An 18302-nucleotide genomic window follows, 5' to 3' on the forward strand; every position below is an offset into this window, starting at 1 on the left:
CTACCGATGTTGTTATTGTTGTTGTTGTTGCCCGGGGGGAGGTGGGTGGCTGGGCGGAAAGCCGAATGCTAGTAAAATGCGTGCAAAGGCAAAGCCAAACGCAAAAAAAGGAAAAGCTAAAGGGCGAATCATGAAATACACTCATAAAGCGATTATTATATTCGATTATATTGCTGAGGAAAAAAATGGATTACAGGGAAAGCATTTTGTAAAAAACACCTGCAATTAAATTTAGAGGCGAGAATAGCTTTAAATACAATTTAAATGTTTACACATTCAAATTAAATACAATTATAATTACAATCTTTTTATTTGCCTTATACAAATTAAATTGGCTAAAATGATTGAATATTTTTATAAATTAAACAGTATAATGAACTAAATCGATCCTTCGGCTATAAAAGAATACTTAATGTTTTAAAAGGAGAGTTTTATTTCTAGACCAAAAAAAGCAGAGTACAAACAAATCTGCCACAAAAGTACAAAAAAATTGAAGCCAAAAGCAGCAGCAGTAAACGATGAACTTTGCTGGCTGCTTTTGTTGCTTTTTGTTGTTGATGGTTTGGGTCTAAAGCAGACACCTTTCCACGTGCAGGTCGGTACCCCCACACCCCCCGTAAGGCCCGACCCCCGCTGCCCCCCTTTGGGGTCTGCAGAAAATAATCAGCGAAAAACGTAGGAGAAAAAGAGCGTGCAAAATTATGCTGAGTGCTTGGCTGGCTGCCACACAAAGTGAAAGAAAGGCAACGACGACGACAGCGTCTTCACCGCGCGCCCCCCTCATCTGGCCCCCTTTCGGCCGCCCCTGGTCAGCCTTCTTTCACGAGAGCAGCATAAATTCGAGAAAAAAGGCAGAGAAAGAGGAAAAATCAAGGAGGAACTTTGGGTGGTGCAGGGGCGTCGGCGAAGGGGGGCCTCCTTGCCGGCAGATACTTCGAGATTTACCCCCTCCCTCCCACTGGCTTTCTTGCATTTTATCAGTCGACGCTGACGATTTTCTTGGCGTTTTTATTTTTATTATTTCTTCTTTTTTTCTCTCGCTCTTTGCTCGGTTTCGTTTATGATTTTTTTTCCTCTCCTCTGGTGTTGGGTTTTTGTTTTTATTTGGGTTTCGTTTTGGGATCGGGCAAATGTATCTGTATCTGTTTTTGTATCTTTATATGTGGCGCTGGTGTTGTTGTTGTATCGCTTTTGTATCTTTTAGCGCTGTTTTGAGTTAAGCAATTGATGGATATGGTTTATTTATAACGCTTGGCGACCGAAACCGAACCGAACTGAACCGAACCTCATCATCCTCATCATCGTCATCGTCATCGGAATTCCGACGACGTCGAGCAGCTCGCACAATGAGTGCGGACGTGTATCTGAGTATCTGCAAGATACTCACTCGCTCGCTTGCTGGCTGCGTTCGATAAACGTAAGCGTAATAATATTTTATTGAAATTTGTTTTCTTGCCTGTTCTCGCCCCGCTCCCTTCAGCCCTCTCTGGGTATTTTCTTTTCGTTCAGTTGCACGGCAAACAAATACGATTGCTACGAGGAAGGATCTTGGGAAATATAATTTAAGGGAATTTTAAGCACTCTCAACAAGAATGTTTGAAATGTTTACGAAATTTCAAACACCATTGATTATAAACTGGCATTAGTTTAAATTGATAAAATAATTTTATCGAAGGGTTATTTATTTTTTCTATTAATCATTATACTTGTTATCTCTTTATCATTATTACCCAAAATATTAATTGGCTGATTGGCTTCTTATTTACTTATTATTCAATTAATAATGATAATATTTATAAGTTTATAATAGGTTCGAAACCACAACAATTATAATAAGATTGGTATTTTTATCATATGAAATATAAATATGTATTAGAGTAGAAGGCATTGTTTTCAGTGCCGAGGGAACGTGGGGACTGAGGGGCCTTCATTTCTTTTGTCGCTGCTTGCTTTTTTGCGCTCCGCTATAAGTATCTGTTGGATAAATATGAGGTTAAAGCGCTGCCTGCTGCCGACTGTCTGCCTGTAGTTTCTTTACTTCACTTCAGTTCAGTTCACTTGCATCTGCATCTGTATATGTATCTGTATCTGTAGCATCTGTGGCTGTATCTGTAGCTGTATCTGTACCTGCTGTAGTAATACCCATTCCCATAGCCGAACTCGAACTCAAACCCGCACCCGTATTCGTATCCGTATCTGCATCTGCATCGGTGTGCTTCTCTGGGTTTTTCGGTCTGGAGTCGAGTGCAGCGCATTTTGATTGTTCGCCTGCTCTTTTGATGAAAACATAAATATCACAACGCCGCCGAGAGAAAAGAGCCCGAAAAAGAAGCCTTAAGATATCCAAGAAGTGGATGAGGATGAGCCACAAGGCGATGCTGATGGTGATGGTGATGCTTTCCACCATCGGAATTTCTATTTAGCTCTCTCCATTCCTGTTCTCGCAATTGGAATGAATGAAAATGGTTTTCCTCTTTCCCGCTCTCTTTTTTTTTTATCGTTTTTTTTTGGTTTCGTGAGAGTTACAACTTTTGGTGTTCTGGGTGTTTTGCTTTTCGTGTTTTCCGTGTGCGGTAAATTGATACGGCAATGCTGGCTTAACACTGGGCGTATGACTTCTCTATTAATAATCCTAATTAAAGCCACAGAAAATTCCATTAGGCCCTTGAATATTGCTTCAGGCAGGTCTAATCGTGTTAAATTAGAGATTACATTTGATTTTGAAGTTTTGAATAAAGAGATTAAATTTAGGGATGTGATTGATATTTTGTAAAAATATAATTAGGTATTAACCTTTTTGCAAGAATATCAAATTTCAGGAGTTGAGGGATGAATGACGAGGGATTTTGTACAATTTGAATCACGCTGGTTGATTCATAATTTGTTGAGACTCCTTAATGATCAGATTTAAAATTTAAAGCATTTTTTTAGCGTTTGGTAATATTTATTCTAGATTTTAGAGCAATTGAATAAACAATACAAACGATTTTATTGGGTACAGAATAATCGAATAAATTTATTTTAAGTCGTCATAACTTTGAGAATAAAACAAGGACACCCCTTTGTTTATTCATAAGCTACTTCGGCTCCAAGAAATGATTGAGCAATACTAAATTTAATTTGATTTTGAAGGAAGAATCCCATAAATTTAAAGAAAGTGAGAAGGCGGTATCCCCTTTCTTCATGCCCCCTTTTTATGACCTCTCCTCGAATAACTTAATAATTATTTATGCATTTACCCAACGCAATTACAACAAAAGTGGATGCCACATGCCCACGCTTCAAAAGAGCAACAACAACAATAACAACAACAAGAGCGATAAGGAAAAACAACGATCAACAACAAACAAACAACCGAGAACAACTACAACAACAATGAGAAAAGTGCGTTGTACATAAACGAAATCGAAACGAAACGAATAATAAATGAGAGGAGGAAGGAACGACAATACTTTATATAGTTGAATGACTGAACGAACCCGTCAACCACACCAACAACGAAAAAATTAACACACAAAAAATACTTATGCGCAATAACAACAACAACAACAACAAATACGACAACAACTTGCCCTCTTCGCCAACAAAATTACCTTAAAAACACCAAACAAGCTGAACGGAAAAAAATATGGAAAACACAAGCCAACAAAAAATCTGAAAATAAAAATACATTAAACGAAATAAGATGAATACCAAACAAATAAAAAATTTATGCGCTGCACTTGGTTGGCGAGAGGGGGATGGGGATAGAGGGGTGCGACAGAGACAGAGGGAGGGATTGTATAAATGGAGGCGAGCGAGAAATTATGCCACAATCAAGTACAACACAACAGAAACAACAACAAACAGAGAGGAAAATTCCCCCAGAAAAGTGCGTGGCAATGGGAAACCGAAGTTAGAGATGGTTACGTGACTATATTGCTTTGGATTAAGTTGAGAAGAATATATTCCAAATAAAGTTTTCCATCGCATATCGAAGTGTATATATAAGGGAGTTACCTAAAACCTTATTTAGGAGTCAGCCCTTAGTAGAAGTTTTAATGCTAATGGTAATCAAAACTTATTTCCCTTCATATTTGGTCAAATGCAGACGGTGTGAAATCTTCCTATTAAGATACACAAAAAGTTTTTATTTTTCGAATAATGCGTTATGGGAATTTACATTTTAAGAACCACTTCACAGAATGCTTTACCAAGAAAAGGGGATCACTTAAAAATCATAACGAAAGCGAATATTACCCATAATTATTTCTCACTATCTGAAATCATATGAAGATTGATTTTCCATTGTCATCTAATAGAGGTAATCCAAACAAACCCCTAATTTCCCACCTTCGAAATGACTGGCGTCACAGAATAATCCACTCACGCAGTCATCGCGCAAATGGATCAGAAAATGAAAGATCACATAGTAGAGCAGATCACCTCCAAAAACACAAACACAAACACACACACACACAAAAAAAACTAGCAGATGATGTTCATCTCCCATCACAATGATCATGATCAGCGGTCAATGATAATTCCATTTTGTTTTGTTTTTGCGTTTGCATGCGACGCCGACTCGGGGAATCTGAATCTGAATCTGAATCTGACTGACTACCCAACTGTTTGCCTACGAGCTGATGTATCTGTATCTCTGGCTATTTTTCTGGGCATCCGTGTAGAGATCTCTGTATCTTTGTATTGGCTGCGGCGAAACAAGCTGCCGCTGCAGTGGAAGATGCTCGAATGCAATCGCCTGTCTGCTTACATTCCATAGATACACAAAAATAAAATGCGGCTGCGATAAATAATAATAAAAACCGAAGAAGACGAGATGGAAAACGGGACCAATGCAGCTGAGCAGAGGTGGAAAACCGTCCACCCCTTTCCCAACTTTCCACTTCGTTTCGGTTTCGTGAATGTTCTCCCCACACCCACGAAATACTATTATCTTTCATCATACCTTTAATACCCAAAGATAGCACTTAGGTCGGGCAATTACCAATAGGCGGCAACACCTCGACGCGACTTCACTTTGGCGTCTAATTGCTTAACAAAAGCTTCAATTAAACACTTCAAAGAGCTTATTACAAACCAATAAACCGCACCACTCACCAAAGCGAAGCCCTGGGCGAAAGAATTCCAAGTTCCTCAGGCGGAACGACTGCGAATGTCAAGGATATGCCACGGATACAGATACAGATACAGAGGCAGAGGCAACTACAGCTACCCATAGATATAGACACCAACACAGAGGCACTCGTGGAACAAAGAGAGCACGCTCCACTCCATTCAAGTCCACTCCATCGATGTTCTGGATGGCATGGAATATCGCTTTACACACATGATAAGTGTCATGACTGCGTGGCCCGATAATTGTCTGTTTTGTCTGCCGTTTGTTGACTGTCCCCCTTTGTCCCCTTCCATGGTCCCTCTATGTCCTTAGTCCTCCGCTCCTGCCTATTGCTTATCCTGCCCGTGATGGTGACGCAGTTGTGCCTACTCGAGGCTACTGTTGTTCTGTTCCCCGCTTGACAAAAGGTCTCGAAGCCTCTGTAGATGTAGATGCCCCTGTGCGGTTCGGTTTTAGTGGTGACTGACTGATCCTATCTGCACTCGGAAAAAAACGCTATTCAATCGAGGGTAAATTAAAAAAAAAATGTGTGTTTGAGTACATAAAAAAAAAATCTGCTGATATCTACAAAATACATGATGAAAGGCACCATAATTTAAATCGGTAAATTTTAATTTAGAATTAAATAGTGTAAGAAAATTTTTAGACCTACTGACCCTTTTTTGTTTATTTATATTTATATTTATATTTATATCCATGATAAAACACCCAAAAGAGCAATTTTTAGTATAAATGTATACATTTTACTTCATCTAATATCATCAGAAAGGTGTGTTAATAATATTAAAATGTTTTGACAGTGACAGAAGGTTTTTTGAAAGCGAAAACATATATGGTACCATATAAGCATTGGTATATGTTCCAGGAATCTTATTCTTTTTTTATCCACTTATATTTTTTATCTCTGGTGGTGGCTTTTCTACTTTCTACCCGTCTTTCACTTCTTTTGTCCCGCAGTCTTCTTTTTTTTTTTGTGGATCACTCCTGGGTAGCATTTTATTGGACTCTTAGCGGTTCCTAAATGTGCATCCTGTTGCGCTCTCGCCGGCGATAAAAACAGGGTGTCTTATCGGAGGAACATCCTTGTTTGACTACCTGAACAACTTCCGGCTTGAAGGCAGTCCCTTGTATTTCTTCATTTCCCGCACGTTGACTCATTTGCATGATGATGGGAAGTCGAGGGGTAGATCATGACAGCCAAACGGAATCTCTTTCAAGTCAAAGCTCAAACTCGAAATTATTTGAACAACAATCATCATAATCACAATAATAACTTCCCTGCATCGCACATGTTTGCCCGAGTGTAAGGGTTAAATGTCCACGTCGAGGTGTGGGTTGTGCCCACCCCTCGGCCCCCTTTCACCCCTTTTGAGCATCTTTCGTGCCCAGCAGCCCCTGGTCTGGTTATGGTTTTGGCGTTGGGGGGTTACTTCGGGGTTCATAATGCCTGCCTTCTTTGAACTCTTTTTGCGTCATCGTTTGTGATTAAATATACAAAAAAAAAATAAAAAGCACGAGGATGTATGTGCTCACGTATACATATACATGGCTATATACTTATGTGTATACCTAGAAATTCATGTATTTTTATTTGAGCTTTTACTTTTCATCGGTTTTGCTTGTTTTGTTGTCGAAGAAATCCTTTTCTCTTTTTTTCGCTTCCTTTTTACGGTGCGTATACCAAATACGAACCTTTTTGTAAGTGATTTGGGGTGGGGTGTCCCCGAACACACGCCAAATGTAACCTCAAAGGGTTAAACACGCAAAACGCAAAAGCTAAAAAAATTGGAAAAAAATAAATACAAAAAAGAAGGCCCAGCAAAATATGAAAAGCAATAAGTAACCTTGGAGGATGGGGATGGGGAATTAGTATTCAGAGGACAGGAGCTACCCAATTTCAATCTGAAACATATGCAGAAAGTAAGTCGAAAGGCAATACCCTGTAATAAGGGTAGGAAGTTGAATTCAAAAATAATAATAAGCTGGAACTACCATTTTTATGTTTCCTATATAACATAAAATACAATAAAGTATAAATTAATTAAACATATTAAATAATTTTATTATTAAATTAATCTGTTAAGTGGTAAAAAGCTATATAGTACATATATCATGAAATATTTATCTACCCTTTATCCTTTCACCGCAAAGGCATAAATAATTCATCTGGTTAACAAATTGTATAATTACCGATCCTGGATCCGTCTCACTTAAGCCATTTGAAGGCAACTTCATGCCTCGCTCAAAGCTCAATTCATAAGCAATTCTGTCTAAACAAACATTGAGATTGGAATCTTTCGAAGAATTCCCTAACCAAAGGGGTGTTTGTCTTGCCCTTTGTTCCGCTTCTCTCCACAGTGCGACGCGGTGAGATCGCTTCATTATCATTGAAATCGCTGGCATTATCAGATAATTAGATGGAACAATTGCCTCATTTATCTACACCAAATAACGTGTTGTATGTCAGGGTCTTACCTAACCGAGAAAAGACCCGAGAAAACCGCCCTCCCTCCCAGCAACCCTCGTTCGGGGTTCTTGTGTTGGGCTTTCAGTGAATTTGTTTGCTAATAGAATTTGAAAAGAACATTTGCCACGGAGGATAAGTCGCGGGGCGGTGAAGTTGCCCGGGAATTACGCAATACCTTTTGTCAGGGTCTCGGTTTCGGTAGCCGTCGTCTTCTTGGTCTCACTCTTATGTAGATTTTCCCGTATTGACTTGAGATTATCGCACGCCGGGGTTAAAAACTTCCAATTTAAATTCAATTTCCGTGCAAAATGGTCAAAAGTCTGAGCGACAAGAGGTAGAGAGCCAAGCAAATATGGTGCACAAATAAAAAACCCACCACTTAAGGGTTTGCCAACTGAATCCGGAATGCCGAGTCCTGAGTCCCGAAAGCTGAATGCCAGCCGGATATCAAAGCGCAGACAGAGAGAGATAAACAAGGAAGCCAAACAGGATGCATGACCATGCAGGCGAAGTCACTTCATTATCGAGATTATCGGCACAACTTCCAACCCTGCCAAGGCATCAATCCAAAAGACTTCTCATCTGCATCCCGGCACAGGAAGAAAAATTAGCCTAATATCGCAATAAATTTAATACAACAACTGACGTAATTTGCTTACTTTGCGCAACTGGGCATACTAGAAGGGCAAGTGTGGCCATGCAAGTATAAGGTTAAATAAAAGTTATTTTGCTTACATTTAGTTTGATAAGCCAATTTACTTACACTAGCTATTAATCTTTAAACAGAAAATGAATTGTTTGAAAGTGAAGACAACAGTTTAAAGCTAACAAATCATTTTGCTCTGTGCACATCCTCATCATTCTTTCCAAGCCCATCCACTTTATCGGCGTGGTCCACATCCTTGTGTGCATACGTTCGCGCGTCAGCACAAATGTCAAACCACTCACTGAGCCCTGTGGCTGTGGTGGTGATACGGCGGTGGTGGTGGTGGTGGAGAATGGTGGTGCGGATGCTGTTCGAACGGCGGGGTTGGTTTCCCGCTTCGCCACCCGTTGAACTCCGTTTCGGTTCTCGGCTTGCTGGGCTCCTGTCCACGGTTATCCTTGAGCCTTGCTCTTTGCGAGTCGTGCCCCCAGGACGGGCTAATAAAATTTGCCAGCCAAATCCGCAACAAACCCCGAGAAATCGCTGCTTAGAAAAGGGAGCTCGAGGCGATCTGCTGAACGATGCGATTTGTGCCGACTGTCGACTGCCGGCAGCCTAAGCAAATTAAAAGTGTTGAAAGTCAGCGAGGGAAAATTGGAAGGCATAATGAAAGGAAATTGTTTCAAATTGTCGGCTGTCCTTGAGGAAATGCTATAGGGTTGAGGATACTCGAGTCCTTATGCTGTGTCAGTTGGAATCGGATTCAAATTGGAATTAGTCTTAATTGGCCAAAGGTTTGGGAAAAAATTTGCTCAAATTATGTTTGATGGAGTTTGATTAGCAGTGATGTTTTAGTAATTTGCTTTTAATTTGGCAAATGCATAATTGCACAATAAAATTAAATTTTAAATAAATGATTTTTATTTTTTTAAGGCTTTACAATTTATTAAAGAATTTTTTTTATTTTTTTAGGTGTATTCAAATATTGAAAATAAAAGTTTTAAATTGAAATCTTAAATTAAACTCTCTTAATCGAATTAAATTGTCCAGAAATATCAAAACCCTTTTAAAATCAGATTCCCAAATCAGTAAATTTACCTCCTCCAATTAAATATTACGGTGTGATGTTCAACCACCGATTTATCATATCGATTGTGCATTCACACTTCAAAGTATCTCGCATCTCAGGTAACTCGGCCGAGTTCTGTGGCCATTCAGCAATGGGAAATGCTCATAAAAGTTAATTAAATGCAAGGCAAGGCAAACAGCACTCAGGGGTAAGAGTTTCGGGGAGGAAGTGAGTTCGGTTGTGGAAATGAAAAAGAGAACAGCACAACAAAGGCGACAACAACGATGGCAAATCAATGGGCTAAGTGAAGGCAACGTAGCAAATCGATTCATTTGGAATTCAATACACAAACACGAGGGACAAAGACGGAGCACCGGGGATAGAGACAGAGGATGGGGCGAGTTGGAAAATCAATATGGAAAAGCATAAATGGCAACACGCTGGCCAAGTGTCAAATAGAGGTATGAGCCACCACCACCCACCCCGCCCACTGCCACCGCCCACCCGACTTTGTGTGCTGAAAATGCAATTGCAATGGAAACCGAAAAAGCCGTCAACCACCAGCACCACACACACTCACGGTCGCTGCAAAATGTTGACAGACAGCCAGGCAGGGCGGTCGGATCGAATAAATATAAACAGCAGCAGTCAAGATAATAGTTCTTTTGCATATGTAAAAATATTTGGGATCAATATTTTAGATACGTCAACGGAATTACTTAATAAATGTTTCTCGTTGCTAAAGATATTCAAAGTATTCAATTTTGAGTAATATTTTATGCAATTTTTTTAGCTTTAAACTAGAATATAATTCTACCTGAATACTTAACTTTCTTAACTTTAAAAGTAAATGATCTATGGGTCGGGGTTTAAAAAAAATGTAGAACTATTTTATTGTAGGTTTGCTTATCGCTTTTAAAATCTTTTTGGAGAGCTCAAGGTTCTATCGTGGTGTTTCCCACCAAATTTTCCCAGTGTCTTGTACCATTTTAGAATCACTATAATATTTGCCTTATCTGTTAAATCCACTCGTAAAATGGTACAATACCTTCTGGTTATAAGTCCCGCTTTCCGTTCTGCCCCCGGCACCCACTCGCCCTGTCGGTCTGCCATTTTCAATTTATTGTTATTATTAATTTTGATGCCGAAAAAGGGATGCCGTGCCAGACCGGAGGAGGAAGGAAAAAATCGGGCGAGGGCAGGGGTCCAGAGTCGGGAGGTCGGGGGTAGAATCGACTGGCAGTCGACGAGTTTATTTGTGTGAAATTCAAATGTAAATACTTGAGGGTGCTTAAGGGTGTCTTTAGGGGTTTAATGCTCGACTGCTACGCAATTTTTCTCTCTCTTCGCTCTCCGCTGGTGTATTTTTCGGTTTTCGGTTTTGGTTTCGGTTTTTGGGATTTGCCTTCCGCTTTCAAAGCGGTTCGGTGGTTGGGCTTCCATTGTGACATGCTGCACTCCCAGTCAATGTGAATTCAATAGATGCCCAGTGCATTTTCGGGAAGCACGTATTTGTTTCTCGAAAGGGTTGGGAAAGGTTCAGGGAATTTGTCTCGAAAGGAAATGCAGCTGGGAGGGAGATTACCCTTAAAGGAACTGATAGGGATTGAAAGTGAACGGTTGTCGGTTTCAAGACTGAGTATACACAATATGTCAACATGCATTATTACATGGTACTTTCTAAGTCAAAGGTTTCGGGATTGCGTAGCCAATAATAATATACCCATACCCTCATACATGAGAAGGGTTTTTAGTGAAAATGGAAAAGAGTGAGCCTACTTAAAAATTACTGATTTTTAAAAACTACAAACTACATAACATAGAAAAAATAAAAATTTGAAATACATTAAATATTAACAATAATACTAGGGGAATGTTGTCAGGGTTGGGCCGTTGTCAGGGCCGGGCCATCTCAATATTTCGAATATTCGTTCTAGAACAATCTGTTTGTGGGTGTCTAGAAACTTCTATCGGTCACTCGAAACTTTCCACGTGACTACTTATTTCGGGATTTCATTCTTCTACGCGTCGTTGCTCCGTGAAGAAAAAGTGCTCGAAAAAGTTTTTTTTACCTGGCCGAAAAAGGTGAATATCACAAGAAAACAACATGTCATCCGCAAGGTGAGCATAAAAATACGTTATATAGTTATTTTTTTACAAAATACTAAGATATAGTTTCATTGTGAGATATAGTTTGGCTATATCATACCATAATAGATTAATACCGCATGTCGTCAGGGTTGGGCCACTTGTGTAGTCAGGCTTGGGCCATCATAATTTTTAAATTTTATTCGTGTATTTTCGATTTTTGTTGTAATATTTAAGTTTTTTGTAGCAAAAATATGCAAAATAAATTAAATAGATTTCCTTAAAAAAATATTTCGATGGATTGAAAGAAGATGAATCCTTTTTATCTTTTTCTTCAGTGTTTTTCGCTACAAACGAAAAAACAACTCTGAATAATTTTTTATTTACTGTAAAATCCCAAATAATTAAATAAATGAACAAAATAATGTCAGATTAACCTGAATTCAATTTTATTCCACCACGTTACGATATTGTCAACGATTTTCTGAAGGTGGCCCAACCCTGACTACATGGCCCAACGCTGACTACATTTTTTTTTTTTTTCAAACGCCTATAACTTTTTTTGTTTTTGTTTTTTTGTTCTCTTTTTTTGGTGAACACTTCCTCTTGCTTGCACCTTTCCAAAAATGTATAAACTTATTCTGAATTGTCATTGGTTCAGAAGTTATGGACATAGGTCAAAACATGGCCCAACCCTGACAACATTCCCCTATAGTTTAATAGACAAGATTTGACAATGAAGGCTCGTTGATGCACAGAATAATTAAGCAACTTCATAACGAATTCCATTTGAAGATGTGACGTTTAGCTCTTTTGGTAAAACTTTTGCTAGAGGGTACTTCCCAGCCGAGTATCCCAATGGAAGTCGCACCTCAACCCACACAAACTTCCTTTTGTTTCTCGACAATTTCGTTTGCAAAGACGATGACGACAACAAAAGCCACCGTCAAAGATTAGTCATACGCAGTTGTTTTGGAATGGAGTGGGTGAGTTTGGGGGAGGGACTTGGGCACTCGGGGGGCGGGGGAGTCTGGATGACGAGGACAACGACTGCGGGACGCCTGGCGACATTCATTTCAATTGACACGTGCACAATCTGCCCGTTCCCGTCACCCAAAGACAGCGGAAAAATGTTCGAGAAACGGGCGAGGCAAATGCGAGAAGCCGGGATTACGGACGGAGAAAAGAGCCGGAGATGTGGATGGAGCCTCATGAATATGAAAATGTCTGACAGGAGCTAAGTAGATGTCTCCTTGCACCTTGACAGGACCGGCAGATCTGGGAGAAAAGTGGAAAACCCAAGCAAGAAACTTCTGCTGGCATCAGCATTAGCTCAACCTCACTCCTTGTGTTTGTAAACATTTCTGTACTCGGAAAAAAATCATTACTTTCCATTATATAAATAACTTTTATAAGGGGTGTTATTAATATACCCTTAACTGAATATCATTTCAATATTTAAAAGCTTTTCTGAATACAGAAATCTTTGAACAATTTTTTACAAAATACAAATGATTAAGGTCCCAAAGTGATTTTGCGGTTAGAACTTAATATTATATATTTTAAGTAACTTCCTCTCCTATTTTAACAGTGTTTAATAATTTTTGTTATATAAAATCCCGAGTGTTTTAAAAGATTGTAATGGTACATACAATATTCTTTGAGGGTTTGTTGAATTTGAAATTTTATTGTTTTGATTAAGAGTTTTAGCATAATAAATAAACAATCGAACATTTGTTATGATTTTCTCCTTGTGCACACCCAGTTGACATTTTTGTCACCCAAACAAAACAGCGGGGAGTCGGCACCTTCATCCCCGCCAAACTGAACGATCGCCTGGCGGTATTAAAAAATTATATGCCAAATCGAAATTGCATGTTTAACATAAACAGCGACAAAACTAAACGAGGCAGAGAACAACAGCTGGAGTTTAGGGGGTTTTCCTAATGCCTTTTTAGCCGATCTCCCGCTGAGGCGTTTGGCAATCTGCTCTTTTGATTTGAACTCCATTCTAGGTCGATGGGAGTTCGAGCCTCGAGTTTTTAACCCTTAAGCCCAATGACATTTATTGCCATTTATGAGGCTCGTTTTGGGGGTTACGCATATGAGCTGGCGGCATTGTTGTTCCCGGCATCGTTATTTATGGATATATGTATTTAATAAACTTCATGAAACGACAGAGAATTGAAAATTTGTTCATTTGCCATGGTAAATTATATGGTTGAAGAGCAGCGTGGCAGCGAGGGAAGTTGTAAAGAGCTGAATGGGAGATTATTGAAACATATTACAGGGTAGGTATTAAATTAAACAAGACTTGGATTAATAAAGAGCAGATTAGGAATTATGAAACGTTATGCCGGTTTTAATATTCTGTAAACGTATGCATATGCTCGAAATTCAGTCAGAAATTGAGCCGGAAAATAACATATACTTGAGTTGAAATATTTCAAAGTTAGCTGCTTAGTTATGTAATCGCTTATAAACACTCCTCTTAAAAGCTTTATGTTTCGATTTGTTACCGTTTTTCACTTCTCAGCTTCTATACCTCAAATAGAAATTATGTCATTGCTTTCGATCGCCAGTTGTCGAATGTATTGATATTTAATCAAGGCAATTAATTAACATAATCACATTAATTGCCACCAACGGAGGGCAAGCTCAGTGTGTCGCCATTCTGTCGCCGCTCTCCTTGAATTGTTTACCTCTTTTGCTCAGGGTATATCGGGTTCTATAACTAGAAGGCAATGTACTGTTAAAGAGGTCTTCGTGTAAACGCATGCCTCGTTTAATTTATTACCATATTCCCAAGGGTGTTTTACAGTCGCTACCTTAATCCCTTTTTAGCGATTCCACTTGGATTTCAATGGCCTCTGTCTCCGGCACTTGGAAGCCTCTCACTTTGCTGCTCCTCAACTGTTTTGTTTATGATTTTGTGCCGTCATTGGATTTTTAATTTGCCTTCCACTCAAGTAATGCCCCGCCCACCGCCCACAGCCCCCCATCCCTCGAACGACTGCCAAGTGCAGTTAATTCCGCAATTGCAGTTGCGGGTGACTTGTTGTCGTCATCGTTGTTGGTTGTTTGTCCCCAGATCCCCACTTTACCCTCCCCCCTCCATCGTTCCCTTTTTTCACTGCTTTATGTGTTCTTCGACGCTGGCGATTTGCATAATTTGTTCTATAATTTATGGCTTGCGAAAGCCTTTTCTTTGCATTACTATTTTTATTGTTCTTTCGCTGTCACTCAGAGTCTGGGTTTTGAGGCTCCCTGATTGAGATGGCTTAATTAACTAAACGATGCGCCTGGAATTTAATTGGGAACGCTCAGCGAAGGCGGAAGCATTTTTCCAGAGTTTAGTTTAGGTTCATTTCGCTGGAACTTTCCGTTCGTTGATCACATTCCGCTGAAGAATCTTTGGCCACAAACGATCTGCTAATGCCAGATGGCTTTAATTTATTTTGTAAATTATTTCCCATATCAAAAGCAATGAAAATACATGTCTGCCCTCCGCCCACCGTAAAAATACTTTTTTTTCATAAACAAATTGTTTTTGTTGGCTACCAAGAAATAAAATACACAACTTGTTCTGTGGATCGCGGCAACAATTCTTGATTTTGTGATAGAAATCGAAGTGAAAATCGAAAAAGATGAAGAAGATTTAGAAAAATGTGGCCTTTAGTGAATTGAAAACAACCAATAAAGTTTTTGCCTTGGTTTATAATTATAATCATCTTAGGCAGGCAGAATATCTGGGGGAACTACTTTCAAAACATGTTGCTATTGCTTATTGTGTTAAGAATTCCCCTCAAATAAAGATATATTGCAAAAGACGTCGGAATATTTAGGAAACATTTTCGTTTTACGAAAATAGAAAATAAGATTAGATTAAATTTTTCGTAAATATTGTAGCATACTATTTTGGGAAAGTCCTTTTAATTCTGATTTGATTTGTATTTATTCTGATGTAAGTTTAAAAGTGTTTCCATAATTGCTATAAATAATCAGAAAAAATTTTTCGTTAAAAATCAAGAATCCTGACAGAAATTTATGCAAGCCTAATTAAATTTCTTTCTAAGGACCCAACCCATTTGAAACCCAGAAATTAGTCGTAATTATGGTAAAGAAAACTCTCTCTCTTGACGTGTAAAAATAAAAGACAAAAGTTTCGAAAGTTTTCTTGCCATCTCGGGGTTGCTTTGACCCCCACTTCTTAGGGTCCCTCCCCACTTCCTTCAGCCACCTCATTATCTTTAACTTTGAACTTTTCCATTTCTCCCAATACGGAAAATTTCGTTTTCCTCGTTGCCCGCTCTCTATTTTTCTCCGTTTTAATTGCACTGGTCGAGCTAGCGCCAAACGATTCTCGGAATAATTTTCCATTTTGGTGCTGCTTTGGTCTTTTGCTTTTTAATTGAGTACACACAACCAAAAGAAGCAGACAGGAAAAAAAGCAAATATAATTAAATTATGTGCAAAAGAGGACAGAAATCTTTTTCGGTGCCATTTTCATTTGAATTTCGGAATGGGAGTCAGCGCAACCATTATGAAATTATTTATTAAATGTTGTGAAATCGCGCAATGCACATGGGCCCATTTGGAACCTTGAAGTGTCGCTGTATCTGTATCTCTATAGGAAATTATAGATGTCGCTGTGCTTTGTCTCTGCATCTGGGTTTTATACACAACAAAAAAAGTCTAGTCTATTTATTAATAATAATGTTATGTTAAATTAGTAGTAAAAAGCTGGAGAAAAATATTGTTTGTTATTGTAGGGTCTAAAAAATTGGGGAAATTTTTTTTTTAATGTTTCTGCTATTACATTTTATTATTTCATTGTAAAAAATCATATTTTTTCTGTGTATATGTATCTGTTTATGGGCAACAGGGCAACGCTTGGATTCTAATTGTCGAAGTCGTCATTTGTCGTCGCTTTTTCATTGGCGTCATCCATTGCTGTCGACGGGGTGTGAGATTTAAGTCAGTTTATCGACAGCATCGACGCCGATTTTGGTTGCGTATTGTCGCCTATAAGGCCCCTCTATACGCCTCACATATCTCCCCGTAAATCCCCCGATCGATCATCATCCTCTGCCTTTGTTTGTGCGGCTCGCGTATTTCTTCAATAAATTTTCAGTTTATTCGGTTTATTTATTTACTTATATTTGCTATTGCTCTTTGGCTTGGATCCACCGCCCCACTTCGGTTCACAATTCCCTTTCCATTTTGGCTTTTTCGCTTCTGCCGTCGATTTGCTTTGTTTTCTCGCAGCCTTATGATTATTTTTCTCAGTTTCCACCTCGGAAGCCCCATTCCCCCACAATCTTCGCCATCATCGTCTCCGTCGTTCGCGTAATTGAATTTCAACTTGTTTGCATTGTCGACGATGATGATAATTCGTCGGGGTATTTTGCGTATTGAGATCAGGGCCTCATCAATTAGTAAATTAATTTTATGCTCGGCGCTTTATGGAAATAAAGTTTTGCAGCTCACCCGAGGGAAGTGGAAAATCACAGGGATGAGAACAGGAAGACAGCTTAAGATTGAAAATGTTATTTGTTTACTCAGTTAGAAAATCGACGAGAAATCTCGAGATTCCAGTCAAGATGATTAATGGATTTTAAGGTTTTCATTAAATGTTCCGGTACATGTTCTAAAATGTATAGATTTGTTCAATATATTTCTGTTTGTAGAAGTTTTTTTTAATGTTAAAACTACAAACTACTTTATAAGCGAAAATTAAAGAAAAATCTTTAGTTATTTTGACAATTTTCTTTTTATAAAGCTGTTATTGTGAGTTGCTATTTTTGTACTTTTTCGATTTATTTATTTCACCTCTTAACGTGGCGAAATTTCAATTATAATCGGCTTTGGTTTTGTTAAAATATGGCACACATTTCCAAACCACTTCCACTAACAATTTGTTTTCTCCTTTTCATCCCTTCGGAATATTGCAATTATCATATTTGACTTTCCGCATAAATTCAGGGAATTATCTCACCGCAACTATTTTTATTTATTTTAATTATTATTATAGTAGTTTTAGCCATTGTATTCGGCTGCCATATTTTTTGTGTTCCATAAAGTATTACAGATCCCAAACGGAATGTTTGTGCCATTGATTCGTATTTGCGGTTAGCAAACCGAAACGAAATGTGCAACAAATTATTTCTGATATTATAATTTATTTATAGCAGAAAAGCTGAAAATATAAAAAAGCCATCGGCCAAATATGAAATGTGACAATTCAATCACAAATCGAGATATGAGCTCTACCACTTTTTGTTGTTTTTTTCCTGAGTGTTTGCGCGTAAAAAATTTCATTTAAATTGTTTGAACGTTTTGTTGGAAAATAAAAATTCCTTTTTGGCGAGGAGGGGTCTTTATTATTGCTTATTGCTTTCGTTTCAAACTTATGTGAATGAAAAGTGTTCTACGGTGCGTATACTTTATGGGATGAATTTAAAGGATATATTAAGGAGATTTAATTAAACATTGATCCCTCTTTATTTAAGATTTTTCCAGTTTTTAATAGTTTTTGAGTATAGTATACTGGACTTCCAAAGGACAAAACTTTGTCAATTTAATGCGATTTCAAAAGTGGCATACTATTTCATTATACACACAGTAACCTTTTGGTCTTTCCCCTTGTTACTCTTGAATATTTAAACAAATTACAATTCCTCTGGCGATTGCTGGCTATTTTAATCTGCTGCTAAGCCCTTCTTTTGTCCGGTCAATGTGTAAATCAATAATGAATTCAAAACTTATTAGAACAAACAAGGATTCATTAGGTACAATCTGTTCGTCCGTCTGACGGCTGTTATTTATATCGATATAACAAGGTAATAACTGCACACTTAAGTATGCAAATAGACTGGCCCACACCTTGCACTTGTGTGTGTGGATGTGTTTG

The sequence above is a fragment of the Drosophila ficusphila genome, unplaced genomic scaffold (genome assembly GCF_018152265.1).
Source record: "Drosophila ficusphila isolate 14025-0441.05 unplaced genomic scaffold, ASM1815226v1 contig_106, whole genome shotgun sequence".
NCBI lineage: Eukaryota > Metazoa > Arthropoda > Insecta > Diptera > Drosophilidae > Drosophila > Drosophila ficusphila.